The 15984-nt window shown below is 32.0% G+C and overlaps 1 protein-coding gene and 1 pseudogene across 1 annotated transcript in view; one reads left to right on the top strand and one right to left on the bottom strand.

The window, feature by feature from the left end:
- The window catches only part of EPHA6 (EPH receptor A6), a 795422-nt gene that overhangs the window by 405681 nt on the left and 373757 nt on the right, over positions 1–15984 (top strand).
- On the bottom strand, positions 15144–15262 carry LOC118601850 (annotated as a pseudogene).

Below are 15984 nucleotides of genomic sequence, written 5' to 3'. Positions count from 1 at the left end.
CAAAATTTGGAGGGGGGCAGGGGTCCACAGGATGCAAAGTTTATATGAACAAAATAAAAATCAGAAGAAAAAAACACAACCACATGCTTATGGAATTTACTGATTGCCTAGCATATAATCATAGCATTATAACATAAGAAACAACTACCTACTTAAATTTCTTGCCCTGACCAAATGAGATGACTTCTATATATCTTCACTAGTCTCCATTAAAGAATTGTGAACAGAAAGTGTGGTCCATTCTGTCCAAAAACTTGTCTATAAAGATAAAAGGTGATAGGCAAAGGAAAAGTTGAATCAAAAAGTTCAATATAGGAGATGTATAGCTTAGATATCATATAATGAACTTTATTTATAAGTAGTTTTTCTTAAAAGTGGCTTTGATAACAAAGGAGAGGGTAACATTAATGAAATGTTATGATTGGTATAATGTCATATGCATTGAGTGGCTTAAAACATAAAAAAAAAACTATATCATTTAATTTTTAACAAACTTGTGAGATGTTTGTTACTCCCATTTCACAGAATAGAAAATTTGAGGCTCATACACTGAAAAGTGCGAGAGCTAATAATGAATCCAGGCCTCCCTATTTCACATCTTATGTTCTTTCTACCATCATTCGTATCTTTCAGTAAATGTGTATAAAATTTCAAGGCAAACTACAATCATGATGCTATTACGTGAGGCTATATTTTATTAAACTCAGACCTATTAGAACTGATTCTACATTAAGAATCCTTCCTTGCTTAAATATATATCTAATTGATTATATATAATTAATAGAATTCTAAATTATTGAGTGACATTCTAAATTGCTGTAAAAATGATTTAATGTTACAATGACTAAGTTCAATTGAATATATTTCCTTCCAGATATGTGAAAATATTAAGCAGTCTTTCTAGATAACTGTTTTACATAAACCAAAAGAGACAGATGAGAAATCACATATTGAGCCAAAATCATTATAGGCTCTGAACTAAAAAAGAAAATTAATATTGATAAGTTTAATTTTCTAACATTAAAAAAGTGTTAAAATAAAAACACCCTCTGATCAGATGCACTCATATGCATTGTATTATGCCCCCACCCCCAGGAACACCAATCGAGAGGAAATGAGTAATAAATAGTGTTCTAACTAGAAGGAAAAAGTCACAAGGAAGGCATCCTTCCAGATATCATTGCATTTTCTAAAGTGTCGTGTGTTATATATTCTGATGATCCCGAAAGAGTGTAGTATTACAATTTTTAACTAAATGCTATAATATATATATTACTTTTAATAATATATTATATTAATATATTAATATTATATATTATTTTTTGGAAGATTGTACTTTATTTTTATTTATTTGTTTGTTTATTTATTTATTTTTTATTTTTATTTTTTATGGTGACAATGGTTAGCAAAATCCAATAAGTTTCAGCTATACACTTTAACACTAAGGCATATATATATACTATGTGTTCACCTCCCATAGTTAGATTTCTTTCTCTCATCACATATTTGACCCCCTTCACTCTGTCTACCTTCCCACTACACCTACCCCTTATCATATGGTAACCACTAGTCTATAGTCCATGTCCATGAATCTCTATTTGTTTTGTTCATTTGTTGCTTTTAGGTTTATATCCCACATGTAAGTGATATCAAGAGATTTTCAACTTTTTCTGTCTGCCTTATTTTGCTTAGCATGATTATCTTGAGGTTTATCCAGGTTGTCGCAAATGGCAGTATTTTATCTCTTCTTATGGCTGAGTAATATTCCATTGTATATATGTACCACCTCTTCTTGAGCCAATCATCTATCGTAGGACACTTCGGTTGTTTCCATGCCCTGACCACTGTGAATAATGCTACTATAAACATCGGTCTGCAAATATCTTTTCAGATATGAGTTTTCGAGTCTTTGGGGTAAATACCCAGTAAAGAGATTGCTGGATCATATGGTAGATCAATTCTTAGTTTTTTGAGGAACCACCATACTGTTTTCCATAGAGGCTGCACCAATTTGCAGTCCCGCCACCATAATAGGGTTCCTATTTCTCCACATCCTCTCCAACATTTCTAATTATTTATTCTGTTGATTATAGCTATCTTAACATGTGAGATAATATTTCATTGTGGTTTTGATTTTCATTTCCCTAATAGCTAGCAATGTTGAGCATTTTTTCATATGTTTGTTAGCCATTTGTATGTCCTCTAGGGAAAAATGTCTGTTCAGGTCTTCTGCCTATTTTTTGATTGGATTGTTTGTTTTTTGTTGTTATTGAGTCTTACGTGTTCTTTGTATATTTTGGATATTAGGCCCTTATCGGAGGCATTGCTTGCAAATATATTTTCCCATTCGGATAGTTGTCTCTTTACCTTGTTGACAATTTCTTTTGCTGAGCAGTAGCTTTTTAGTTTGATGTGGTCCCATTCATTTATTTTAGCTTTTACTTCCCTTGCCTTTGAGGTCAAATTCATAAAATCCTCTTTAAGTCTAAGGTCCTTGAATTTAGTTCTTCTGTTTTCTTCTATGAATTTTGCTGTTTCAGGTCTTATACTCGAGTCTTTAATCCATTTTGAGTTAATTTTGGTGTGTGGTGATAGACAACAGTCTAGTTTCATTTTTTTGCAGGTAGCTTTCCAGTTTTCCCAGCACCATTTATTGAAGAGGCTTTTCTTTCACCACTGCATGTTTTTGGCTCTTTTGTTGAAAATTATTTGCCCATATAAATATGGGTTTACTTCTGGACTCTCGATTCTGTCCCACTGGTCCATGTGTGTTTTGCTGCCAATGCCATGTCATTTTGATTTCTATTGCTTTAATTTGAGGCAGAGTATAATTTGAGGCAGAGTGATGCCTCCAGCCTCAGTGTGTTTTCTCAGAATGGCTCTGGCAATGTGAGATATTTTGTGTTTCCATACAAACCTGATGATTTTTTGTTCTGTTTCTTTAAAAAATGCCAATGGGATTTTGATGGAGATCATGTTAAATCTATATAATGCTTTAGGTAATATGGTCATTTTAACTATGTTGATTCTTCCAATCCAAGAATACGAAATATCTTTCCATTTCTTTGTATCTTATTTGATTTCTTTTAATAGGGTCTTATAGTTTTCATTATATAGGTCCTTCACATGTTTCATTAGATTTATTCCTAGGCGTTCTATTCTTTATGTTGCAATGGTAAAAGGAATTAATTTTTCCACTTCTTTTTCTGACACATTATTATAGTATAAGAATGCTATGTATTTTTGAACATTGATTTTGTATTCCGAGACTTAATTGTATTTGCTTATTGTTTCTAGTAGTGTTCTTGTGGAATCTTTAGGGTTTTCTATATAAAGAATCATGTCATCCGCAAATAGTGACAGTTTGACTTCATTTTCTATTTGGATGCATTTTATATCTTTCTATTGCCTGATTGCACCTGCTAGGACTATCAATGTTACATTGAATAACAGTGGCGATAGTGGACAGCCTTGCCTTGTTCCTGATCTTAGAGGGAAGGTTTTTGGTTTTTCACCATTAAGTGTAATGTTGACTGAGGGTTTGTCATAGATGGCCTTCATTATGTTTAAGTACTTTCTTTCTATACCAATTTTGTGAAATGTTTGGATCATGAATGGATGCTATATCATGTTGAATGCTTTTTCTGCATCTATTGATATGATCATATGATTCTTATTTTTTAATTTGATTATATAGTGTATCACATTAATCAATTTGTGTATGTTGAACCATTCCTGTACCCCTGGGATGAAGCCCACTTGATCGTGGTGTATAATCTTTTTAATATGTTGCTATAATCAGTTCATTAGTATCTTATTTAGGATTTTTTCATTGGTGTTCATGAGAAATATTGGTCTGTAGTTTTCTTTTTTTGTGTTATCTTTACCAGGTTTTGGTATCAAGATAATATTTTCCTCATAAAATTAGTTGAGAAGTATTATCTCCTCTCTGATTTTTTTGGAAGAGTTTGAAGAGAATAACTATTAAATCTTCTTTGAATGTTTGGTAAAATTCACTGGTGAAGCCATCTGGTCCTGGTAGGTTTTTGATAATTGTTGAAATTTCCATAATGCTGATTGGTCTATTTAGATTTTCCAGTTCTTGATTCAGTCTAGGAAGGTATATTTTGCTAAGTACTGGTCCATTTCTTCTAAGTTATTAACTTTGATGTTATAAAGTTTTTTATAGTATTCTTGTATGATTTAGTATTTACAGCGTCTGTCATAATTTCCCCTCTTTCATTTCTGATTTTGTTTATCTGTGTCCTCTCTCTTTTTTCTGTAGTGAGTCTAGCCATGGATTTGTCAATTTTATTAACTTTCTCAAAGAACCAGCTCTTTGTTGCATATATTTTTTCTATTTTTGTTGTTGTTGTTGTTGTTTGTCTGTTTTCAATTTCATTTATTTCTGCTCTAATTTTGATGATTTCTTTCCTCTGCTGACTTTAGGCTTCTTTGTCCTTCCTTTTCTAGTTTTTTAAGATGAAGTGTTAGGTTATTTATTTGGGCTTGTTCTTGTTTTTGGAGATAGGCCTATAATTATGTGAACTTTCCTCTTATGACCGCTTCTGTCATGTCCTAAAAGTTTTAATTTATTGTACTATCATTATCATTTGTTTCTATGTATCTATTGATCTCTTTTTTTATTTCTTCTCTGACCCAGTTATTCTTCAGTAGCATGTTGTTTAATCTCCATTTATTTTTGATTCTTCCTGATTTCTTTTTGCAATTGATTTCTAGTTTAAAAACATTATGATCAGAGAATGTGGTTGGTATGATTTCAAACCTCTTATATTTGTTGAGCTAGCTCTGTGTCCCAGTATGTGGTCAATCTTTAAGAATGCTCTATGCACACTAGAGAAGAATGTATAAGCAACTGTTTTGGGATAAAAGGTTCTGTAAATGTCAATTATGTCCAGTTGATATAATTTGTCGTTTAAAGAAGTGATTTCCTTATAGATTTTCTGTTTGGGTGATCTGTCCATATCCAATAGTGGGGTATTTAGGTCCTATTTTGGTTTATTTCTCCATTTAGTTCTGTTAGTAATAGCTTTACATATTTCAGGGCTCCCTGATTGGGAGCATGGATATTAATAATTGTTATGTCTTTTTGGTGCATGATTCCTTTTATCATTATGAATTGTCCTTTTACCTTTTTCTTATTTTGAAGTCTATTTCATTCAATATTAGTACTGCTACTCCTGCTTTTCTCTGAATGTCATTTGCTTGAAATATCATTTTCCACCCTTTCACTTGGAATCTATATTTGTCTTTGGAGCTGAGATGTGTCTCCCAGAGGCAGCATATGGTTGGGTTTTGTTTTTTGATCCATTGTGCAACTCTGTGCCTTTTTATTGGTGAGTTCAGTCCATTTACACTTAGGGTGGTTATTAAAATATGAGGTCTTATAGTCATTTTATCTTTTGCTTTCTGGTAGCTTAGTGTTTCCATTGTTTCCTTGTCCTTGTGTTTCTGTTGTCTTTATTTTGTTTGTCTGTTGTGGGTTTTTCCTCTGGTTCTTCTTGTTTTATGTTATATACTTCAGTTCTGAATCTATGGTGTGTGGTTACCATTACGAATATTTAAAGGATAGTATATACATATAGTTGTCTACTTTCTTCTGTGTGTGCCTTATCTCAATTCCCCTTTGCGAATTTGGATTTGAATCTTCTCATTTTTAGTCATTGTTGTCTCAATTTGTCCCTATGTGTGCTAAACTTTCATTATTATCTTGCTATAGCAAATCTCTTTTTATTTTAAGTTTATAATGCCCTATTCCTGGTAAGGGTTGCTATCCTCTGCTTCTAACAGTCTGCTAGTCAACTTACTCTTAATTAATTATGTATTTCTTTTGTCATTTTGTTTTAGGTGAGCTGACCCCTTTCAGTATTTCCCGTAGTGCAGGCCTCATAGTGAAGAATTCCCTCAATTTTTGTATGTCTCGAAAGGTCTTAATCTCTCTTTCATTTCTAAAGGAGAGCTTAGCTGGATACATTGTTCTTAGCTGGTCTTTTTATTATGAAGCAGTATGTCACTTTAGGGCAGTATGAAGTCTTTGTGGAGATGGGCGACACTGAAAACAGGAAAACAAGTGGCATGGACAGAATTCCATACGATACCTATAAAAATGATTTCATCTATAGGAAATATTTGATTCCACTTCTTTCTTCTTTGTAAAGTTTAAGCTGAGAAGTCTGATGATAATCTAATGGGTTTTCCTTTATAAGTTACCATCTTCTTTACCCTGGTTGCTCTGAGAATTCTTTCTTTGTCAATAATTTTTGATAATTTTTTAAATATAATATGTCTTGGAGAAGGCCTTATTGGGTTGAGATAATTGGGCGTTCTGTTGAATTCTTGAATTCCAAGCTCCAGCCCATTCCTTGGATTTGGGAAATTCTCATCAACTATTTGTCTGAAAATGCTTTCTAGTCCCTGCTCCTTCTCCTCGCCTTCGATAATGCTCATTATTCTTGTTTCCTCTTCTGACGTTATCAGCTAGTTCTTGTATTTCTCTTTCATTATTTTTCATTCTTCAGTTTCTCTCTTCTTCCTTCTGATTTATTTCTAGATTTCTTTCTTTGATATTACTAATACTTTCCTGCATTGGTTGGCTCTATTTTCTAAGCTTGCTATTTCATTTTTCAACTCTTGCAGTGTGTGTGTGTGTGTGCTTTTTTATCTCCAGAAGATCTATTCTGTTCTTTTCGAGAGTTTTAGTCTCCTTTCTAAAGGACTTGTTCTGCTCCTTTAGTTGTTTTTTCAATTCCTGAAATTGTTGACATGACTTGTTTCAGATCTCCTGAATCCTGTCATTTAAGCTGTCTGTAGCTTTTTTTCTGAAGACTTTTCTCTTTCTTTCTGAGCTGCCTTGTGGCCTTGGTTGTTCATAGAGTTTAATAGACTTTTTCTCTGCCTGGGTATTAATGAAAGTGTATTCTACTTTTTTTCCAGAAAGATTTATTGTAGAAAAGTCTGTTCTTTAGTCTGTTGCAAAGAAGGTGCTTTTCTTTTGGTTTCCAGTAGGTGGCATCTAAGCTTCTTGCATTATATAAATCCTTTATAATGCCTTTTTTTCCCCTTATAGATGTTTAATTGTGCTAACTACTCTCAGTCTCAGTTTCTGTCTGCATTAGCGACAATTTCAGTAGCATTTGCTCAGATTCCCCTGGGACTCCACGTTATCAGGTCTCAGAAGATATGGTTGGAGGGGCCCTATGGGTTGGGGCTTGGGAGCTGAAGCTCAGCCTCAGTCATGCAGCTCTGGCTGGTAAAAATCAACTGTTGTGACTCTGCCATCCTGCTTCTCTATATTCTTCCTCGAGGAGTGAGCCTTGCCACCGGTGGCGTGGAGCTCATAGCACTTTTAGGCAGGGCTGTTCAAGGAATTCACGGCAACTTCTCTCCTCCTTCTCTTCCTACAGGTAGCTCTGGTGACTGCAAGAAACAGCTTCTTTATTTCTCTCGGTCCATCGCCCGACACCCAGGGTTCTGACCTGTGGTAGCTCTTATGTGCAGATCCCATGCTCAGACATGCTGGTGTGTAGTTTGGGTGTTTTTTGTTGAGTTTTAGATGTTCATCTTATTGATATTTCAATGGCAGGGTTCTGGGAATGTCTCTCACTCCACTACGTTTCTTCAAACAGAAGATTCTATAAAATATATTTTATTATTCAGATTAAGGTATACAGATATTGGAATAACCTAGTAGATTTATGTCATTTATCTTTAGATTAATGTATCTTTACCCATATTAGAGTTATTGATATTTTTTAGCTAAATGTCAACTCTACTACAAAATCGTCTAGTTTTATTTCACAAGTAGTATTATATGAAGAATTTGAGAAAGATTGAAAAAAATAGGACTCTCACAAATATTTTAGATTTTCAATAAGGCTTTAATTTAATTTAAAAATGTTTATAATTCAAAAGAAAATATTCTTGATGGATGCCAAAAGACTAGACTAGCCCAGATGTTATTATTTATTTGCATGATCCTGGAAAATGAGAGTAAACTTTCCAGCCCTCATTTGTCTTATCTATAAAGTGAAAGAGATATAGTAGTTGAAGTCTAAAAAGATCTCTTTCACCTCTAGATTTTAACCATTTAACTCTTTAATATATTTTTAAGTAAGTAACATAATGCAAGGTTATAATACCTAAAAGAGCAATGCTTATATAAGTTGTAAACTAGAATAGTACTTAGGGTACTATAATGTTTAGTAAAATACCATCTATATCCTTGATAAAATACCAAAAGTGTATCCACCCCCCCCCCAAAAAAAAAAGACCAACAAATTCCCCGATGCTGCTTTTTAAAATTCCTGGAGATGACTAGTTTTGCAGTACTTTCTACCCACTCTATCCTTCTAAAATTTCTATTATAGGAAATAATATATAACTATAAGGTAATTCTATTTTGCCCTCCTGTGTAACCCAAATACATGGATGTTTTAACATACTACCAAAAATGTATTTACTTTTAACTCTATAACAACATTATAGTAATCGTAATAATAGAGTAACAAAATTTTCCTGAAAGTTATTTTACAATTATTATTTTTTCTATTTACTTTTCTTAGAGTCACCACTTGAATTGAACTCATACAAGATTCTTTTACAACCTCATAACTTAGGGCTCTTTTTCATACTCATCATTATATTGGAGATATTTTATTATAATTTCTGGCCTCAATAAAACTTATTCTTAACAATCCTAGCTATTCCTAACGCACAGTATCTGACATTCATCTAAAGAATCTTCAGGACAAACAGAAACAAATGGTAGTTGTGGGAGATGAGATAATCAGGTATAGAAAATCCTGGGTCTGTGATGGTTCCTAGATCTACTTGGAGATGAGCCTTCTCAATTAATTAAAGGGGAAGAAAGGAATGACAAGGTATGAGGCAAAACAGAATCTCAAGGAACAACACACATAGAAACTGGAATAGAGCCGTTGGTTATAATCTAAGTGGAAAAGGGACCAGGGAATCATACTTGGTTCGCCAGTAAGGAGACAACTTCAAGACTAGTAGAAAGTTCTGAAAATTATCTCATCTTGTATACAAAGGACCCAAGAGCTAGAGTTCTAGGTCTCAGTGTATGGGCACATAATTGAGAATTTAGGATTGCCAGGAGCTAAGATTTATTTAAGGAAAATACATACATCTATAGAGGAATCACAGGTTCCAAGTGAAGCAAAATAATACCATCATGGGGCATCATTAATGTTGAAGTCCAGCACAGTTTTAAAACTCGAAATGTAAAGACAACAAATATAAGAGGACAGGGACATGGAATTGAAAGGGTCTTAAGAAACTAATCAGAAGGCATTACTATTCCATTTCATTGATGAGGAAAGTTAGGCTTAGACTGTATAACAGACTTGCATAAAATAGTAATTTAGAGGCAGACATACAATTATATAACTGAGATCCCTTAAGTCTTTATATTCACTCGAAAATAAAATATTCTCTAACACTTCAGTTCTAGTTGGAACTCAGCTCTGGTGCTCATCTATCCAAAATCAAATGATCGAAAGTTGATGTTAGTCTATTCCTTTATATTTAGTTTTTAACATAGAAGTTCTCTTACAATATCAGTTGTACATTTATCTTTGCAGAGATGTCTTTGTGTATAACTTAAGTAACTTTTTACTTCAATTTAAAAGCATTCACATAGTTGTATCCTTTGTGAAAAAAAGAGAATGGCTCTTAATTCTTTCTTCACAATAAAATGTTAGTTAAATAACAATTTGAAATTTAAATAAAATTCTAATTTTTACATTTTCAAATTTTAAAAATAACTTCTAATTTTCATTGTGTAATCACTTCAGTATTTTCAAAATTTCCATGGCACTTTCCTTTTTATCAAATATGGAATCAAAAGATATATACTACTTCACTTTTTAAATAATTTATTTTATATACAAAGTCAATAATTTTTTCTTAATGTTATTTAAAGTATTTCTGAGCTAGTTTAAAGACCAACTACTTTATTAGGTAAAATTAAGGAGACAAACTTCTTAACAGAAAGCACAGTGTGACTCCACCAGTTATGTCATGATTTTACCGGTTGATTAGATATGAACACAAAGAGTTATTTGAAAACTTCTGATGACTTTGAGATGTCGATCTATTTTCACAAAATCTCATTTTAAAAATTTTTCTAAAATCAAGAATAAGTGATCTGCTTGTTTCCTGCTCCCACCTTTTCCCCTTTTCTATTACTTCTCTGCCATCAACATTTTCTTTCAAAACTGACATGGGTTTAAAATCTTACTAAATTCAGAAAATAAAGTTTTATCTTATTTCAGACAAGAATACAGAAATATTTAGTATAACACAATAAATTTCATTACTAAATTAAATATCCAGATTATCTAAAAATGGGGCATTTTAAATGATTTTTATACTCTATGACATCCTGCTATAATATAAACAAATGCATTTTAAGTAAAAAAGTAGAAGTAAGCTTGTAGTTTTCTTTCCTTTCTCTGTCTTAAAAGCATTAACTTATTTTTTCAAAATAGAAGGTAAATCACAAACTGTAATGTGGTACCCGCAGTAATCTAAATTACTAATCTTCTACTGGCCAATTTATTCTGTAGGCTATGGAGTGAAGTAAAGGTTAAAACATGTTTTTTAAGAGAGACAATGAGCAAAATGAAAGCTGGAGAGAAACATGTTATTATCACTCCCCTTCCTTTTTCAGAAACACAGAGGAAATATGTCTTCTCATCCAAAACTTGTATTCCTTTTCAGCTTCACTGGCCTCCAAGTACATATTTTTGTGAGAGGTTTGGAAGGGGATCCAGCATAGTATATGATTCTGCTGACAACATGTAGCTGAGAGTTGGGAAAGAAATGACACTCCTTTGGACCAGAGAGGGTTGCTTCTCTTTTTCTGTATTTAGAAACCTAACATATTTCTGACCTTGAAGGGCAGCTTATTTACCACATCATTCTGTGTTCTCAGGAGGGGGGAAAAAGTATGAATTTAATTATATCCTTGTCAAGAGGTAATTCCATCTCAAAAAATTAATTTTCAGCACTTTGGAGTTATTGCACATTAAAAAATATTGTCACACAAAAAACATGGGTGGCCTGTCACAAACATTACAAAACTATTGACCTTACATAGCTTCATCTGCACAACTATTGATTTTTTTCTGTCTTTATTTTGACATTTTATATGATTTCATCTAAGATTCATCACTGTGGAAATGTCAGGTTTAAGGGTGTGCTTTTATTGTTTGGGGAGAGCAATTTTAGAAATGGTTTACTACTTATCTATTGGAGGCAGTAGGCTGTATTCATCAATGTTGAAATGATTCAGCATCAAGTTATCACACTTATTTTGCCAGACATTTTCAGATTGTGCTTTTTACCCTCCTGAGAAGTGGATTGGGTTGTCACTTTGGGTTTTAGATGTCAATAATTTCTTAACTGGGCTTTAAAACACTAAACCCATGAAAACTTTTAATTTTAGGACTCCTGGGGTATGAGTAACACAACTGTTAACACAATACAGTTTCTTTTGTGAAGGTAATGGGATGCTAAGACATTTCTAATTACTTGGGACATAGCAAGAAATCAATATTTAATGCAGTTTTATCATATAAATGTTTTGTCTTATCCAAATTTTTAAACTAAATTCTTTATGTTGTCTTCCCCCAATACCATGGGATATATATGAAGTTTTAAAGACTTTGAAAGGGGTCTGTGACCAAAATATCTGAAAACATGTATCACTCTTTTCTTGGCCAGCTTTTTTAAAAAATGACATTTGCAGTGTATTAAAGAATAAACCAAAAATAAATAAAAATAAATAAATAAAATAAAGAATAAACCAAGGACTTCAATTGAACAGCAAGTAATTTATGTGTAAATAGGTTGACTTGTATTAGTATAAGAATAGAAAGAAGAGTCAACAAATTTTTGTGTACTATAGACTTATTTCCAAACCAGTCAACATCATGTAAAAATCAAATTTCTAGGCAGAACCAGCTACACAATTTGCAAAGCTCAGTGCAAAATGAAAATATGGAGCCCTTTGTTCAAAATTATTAAGAATTTCAATAACAGCAAACATTAAACTAAGTACAAGACCTTTTTAAGTGTTGGACCCTGTGTGACTGCACAGGTCGCATGCCCGTGAAGCCCGCTGCTTCCAGGTCACAGCCATGAAACTTTAACTTTCTAATTCCATAAGCAAATGAAGAAGAACTTAACCACTTTATACTGCAATTTTCCTTTCTAAAGAAAGCAATTTCAAACTGAAATAATCCATACACAGATTCACTAAAATACCATTAGCTAACTAAATTTTTTTTTAAGCTAAAATATATAAATCTTTTTTTGGGATTATTTTTAAGGTTTCTGAGTTAGAGAAATGTTTTAAATGTTTTACTACTAGCAAAAATGAAAATGAAATAAAAGTAAAGCAAAAGTAAATTGCACTTAATCATTATTATGCTAACATTTTCTATTTATGGGAGGCAAATCTAAGAGCTTCACATTTGTGTATGCACATTTTCAGAGAAATGTACTGTTAATGAAAATGGCAGTACACACAAGGTGACTTTTAGAAGTTAGTTATCCGCTATTTTCAAAATGACACTGCTTTCCATGGCAAATAAACTATTACCTGTGCTTTATATTCTCAACCACTTTATATCAAAGCAGTAATAATTGATTTAAAAGGAAAGAAAGAACTACAATATGACTCTATCTTATTTATTAATGAAATCTTTTTCTATTGGCCAGAAAGAGATGTTACTAGATGAGATCCTACGCTATAAAATTTCCTGGGAGATTTATTCCATATGATTTTGAATTCTGAGTGTTTGCAATGATTTACAATCAAGTCACTGTACTGAAGTACAATTACATTTTTAGTGGCATGTGTATTTTTTCCTTTTAATTGAATGGAAAAATTAAGATTTTGTTTGAATCTTTAATGTTTTAATTATAGCATTTGATTCAGTGAAGAACAATTCTCCTAATGAGATCTGGCCTACATAATGACATTGTTCAGTGTATTATTTAACTAATCAGATTTTTCTTTTAATCCCAGCATTTACAACTTTCTTTTACATATTCAAAGCAGATGATGTTATGCTAGCATGTGTGTTAATGTTAATTGAAGCTATTCAGGTGGATGACAAAGAAAATTAGACCCCTCAGGGTATCATCTTCTCTTGTGGTTAAAAGAAAGAAAAAAAAATGCTTTAAAGAACAGTGTGTATAAATTTGAACAAAATACTCTACTTCGTGTGCCACTATATCTTTTCTAAGCATTTGATCATGCAACTGAGAACGTTTCTGATAAGATATACTTCCCATAAAAAGAGTTCAAATAATGAAATGGATTTATAAAAAGAAATTCTATATAAATTCTGAAAATACAATTTTGACTATAAAATAAGGAAAACATTTTAATAAATTCATTAATTTTTCTGAGTAAAAGTTTATTCTGACAAAAGAAGAAACTACAAGGTAGGAAAAAGGTAAATGCATATGTGAAATGAAAAAAGTAATTAAACATATAGGTAAAACACTTATTAATGAATTAATGCAAGTTATGTTTAAAATAAAGTATATATACTTGAGAATGGGGGATGGGAAATATTGGGAGGAAAAAACACATTGATTTAGTTAATTTGTCAAATGGTCATATTTATATAAATCAACACCCAGATCTGTTTTTAAATCATAAGATTTTTAAAAACCCCTATGTCCATGAAACTTTTATTATTTTTTTTTTACTCTATGGAAGAGATAGCTCTAGAAATCTGTCTTCCAAAACAAGAATTTAATTCTATATTTAAATACACACATAAAAAATATTTTAAGAAGAGGTCTGAAAAAAATTACAAAATGTAAATTATCTATTGACTTTAAGAAAAATAAAACTAAAAAGAAAATAAAGTCTTTTTCCCAATAATACAATGAGCAGAAAGAAATACAGTTTCAAAGTACAAGAGAAAATACATAGAGCATACATATTTTAGTGGAAATATTTAAAGCTGAATAGAACTGAGAAAGTATAACAAATGAAAAATAATTTGCTGTCTGCTAATCTAAGAATTAAAGTTTTCATTATTCTATCATATTTCACTAGAATTTTAAGCTTCCAGGAATCTCCTTTCCTCAACTCTGTTTATTAAAAAAATTTAGCGTATGTTGTTTTAAGTTACAAAGGGTTCTCCATTACCAGAGAATAATTCAAGAGATAGGAATGACTGAAATACAAGAGATTCAAGCAGTGTGATAGAAATGTATATAAAATATCATATATATTGCATGTATATTATACTATATTATAAAGACTGCTACTGATCTGTGCTAAAAGTGAAATACTGAAAGTTTTACCTGAGTCACTGTATTTGGAATAATTTGTCACTCTCAGAGACTTCCAGATGGCACAAATATGAGAAAAGTCAATTGACATTATAATCTAGAAATAGTCACATGAAATTTCCTTCATTTATATCTGTGTCCAATGATTGAGTTTTATTTAAAATATAGACAGGGAAAGGCAACTTTTGCTGGTTGCTTTTTATAGAATTGTACTCTCTCTATCTTTGACACTGTAAATCAGCCGCCATTCTTTTTTCAGCTTATCAAATTAAACAATATAAATCTTTCCTTTTTATTTCAAATAAATGGTTTAGCTAGCCCAGTAGTGACCATGAAGGGGAAAAAAGAAAGAATCAAGAAAATAATCTAACCAAGATGGGAAAATTACCCCATATGCAGAGATTTAACTGACCACAGCCCATTTCTGAGGAAAAACCAAATTAAGGATACTCCCTTAGAAACCACTTAGAATTTAAGAAGAATAAGCGTTTATAGCTTGAAGTGGAAATGAGTGCTCTTTACAGAAGTTTCGGTGTTTTAGTCTTTAGTCAAGTAAACAGTATTGGTAGAAACTGGAAGCAAACAATCATGAAACAGTACTTTCCCACAGCAAAAAACAAAATAATTTTAAACAAACTGTTGAACTACTGTAATTGTGGGAAAGAGCACTGAAAATCTGATGAGTTTTTTTTTTTTTTTTTAAGTGAGGCAACTTTTAGTTGACCTCACAGATTGCAAGGACCTTGTCAGTTTACAATCCCTTGTTTTTTTACTTTTTACACCTACAGCACCTGGTCTTCTTAGATGGTCTCCCATCCAACTACTAACCAGGACAGACACTGCTTAGCTTCTGAGAGCAGATGGGATCAGGCTTATTCAGTGTGGTGTGGCTTTAGACTGTGATGAGATTTTTAAGAAATATCACTTGCCTCATTGCAGGTGGTCTGAAATTAAATGAGAAAAATGTCTTAATTTACATTAAAACTGCCTAACCAATTCACTGACGCTCCTTAGGACAATGTTGCGTATCAAAGCTTTATGAAGACAAACAAGGACTTATACGAATAATCTCCCTATCATAGAGTAGCTTCTCAGTGGCAAGTGGAGAGCAGACTTCCAAAGCTGCAGATAGCACTCTTGCCATTGAGACCATCAGACTTTGTTTAATGAGGAAGGTTGAGCCTAAAATGCTTCTTATTGTCCCTTCTAAATCCAGCTACATTTTGACTGAACCAGGAAAACTCACTGCTAAAAGTAATGAGCAGTATTTTATGTCATAAAAAATAAAATTACTTTTTAATGTAAGTGGCCCTTGTCTATTTTATGTATTTACTAACTATAAGTTTGTATATTAGATTTCTTAAATTTAAATGCAATTCTTCTATACCTTCCTAGAAAAATAATTCATCAATTGCCTTATTTGAAATGCACTTTTAGGTTTATTTTGCACATATTCACATAAGTAAAGATTCTGTTTTTAATAAGGTACTTTACTTTTGTGTTGCGAACATGAAAATACATAATTATTTCACAATTTACATGCAGTATGTCTCTGTATAAACAAGAAGTAAGTGATGAGTGAAAGAATTTCCAGGTTTATTCTTAAAATATTTATTTGTT

This window comes from Rousettus aegyptiacus, unplaced genomic scaffold (genome assembly GCF_014176215.1).
Source record: "Rousettus aegyptiacus isolate mRouAeg1 unplaced genomic scaffold, mRouAeg1.p scaffold_m13_p_4, whole genome shotgun sequence".
Lineage (NCBI taxonomy): Eukaryota > Metazoa > Chordata > Mammalia > Chiroptera > Pteropodidae > Rousettus > Rousettus aegyptiacus.
Note: the sequence above shows the minus strand (reverse complement) of the source record. Positions and strands in the feature narration are given on the sequence as shown.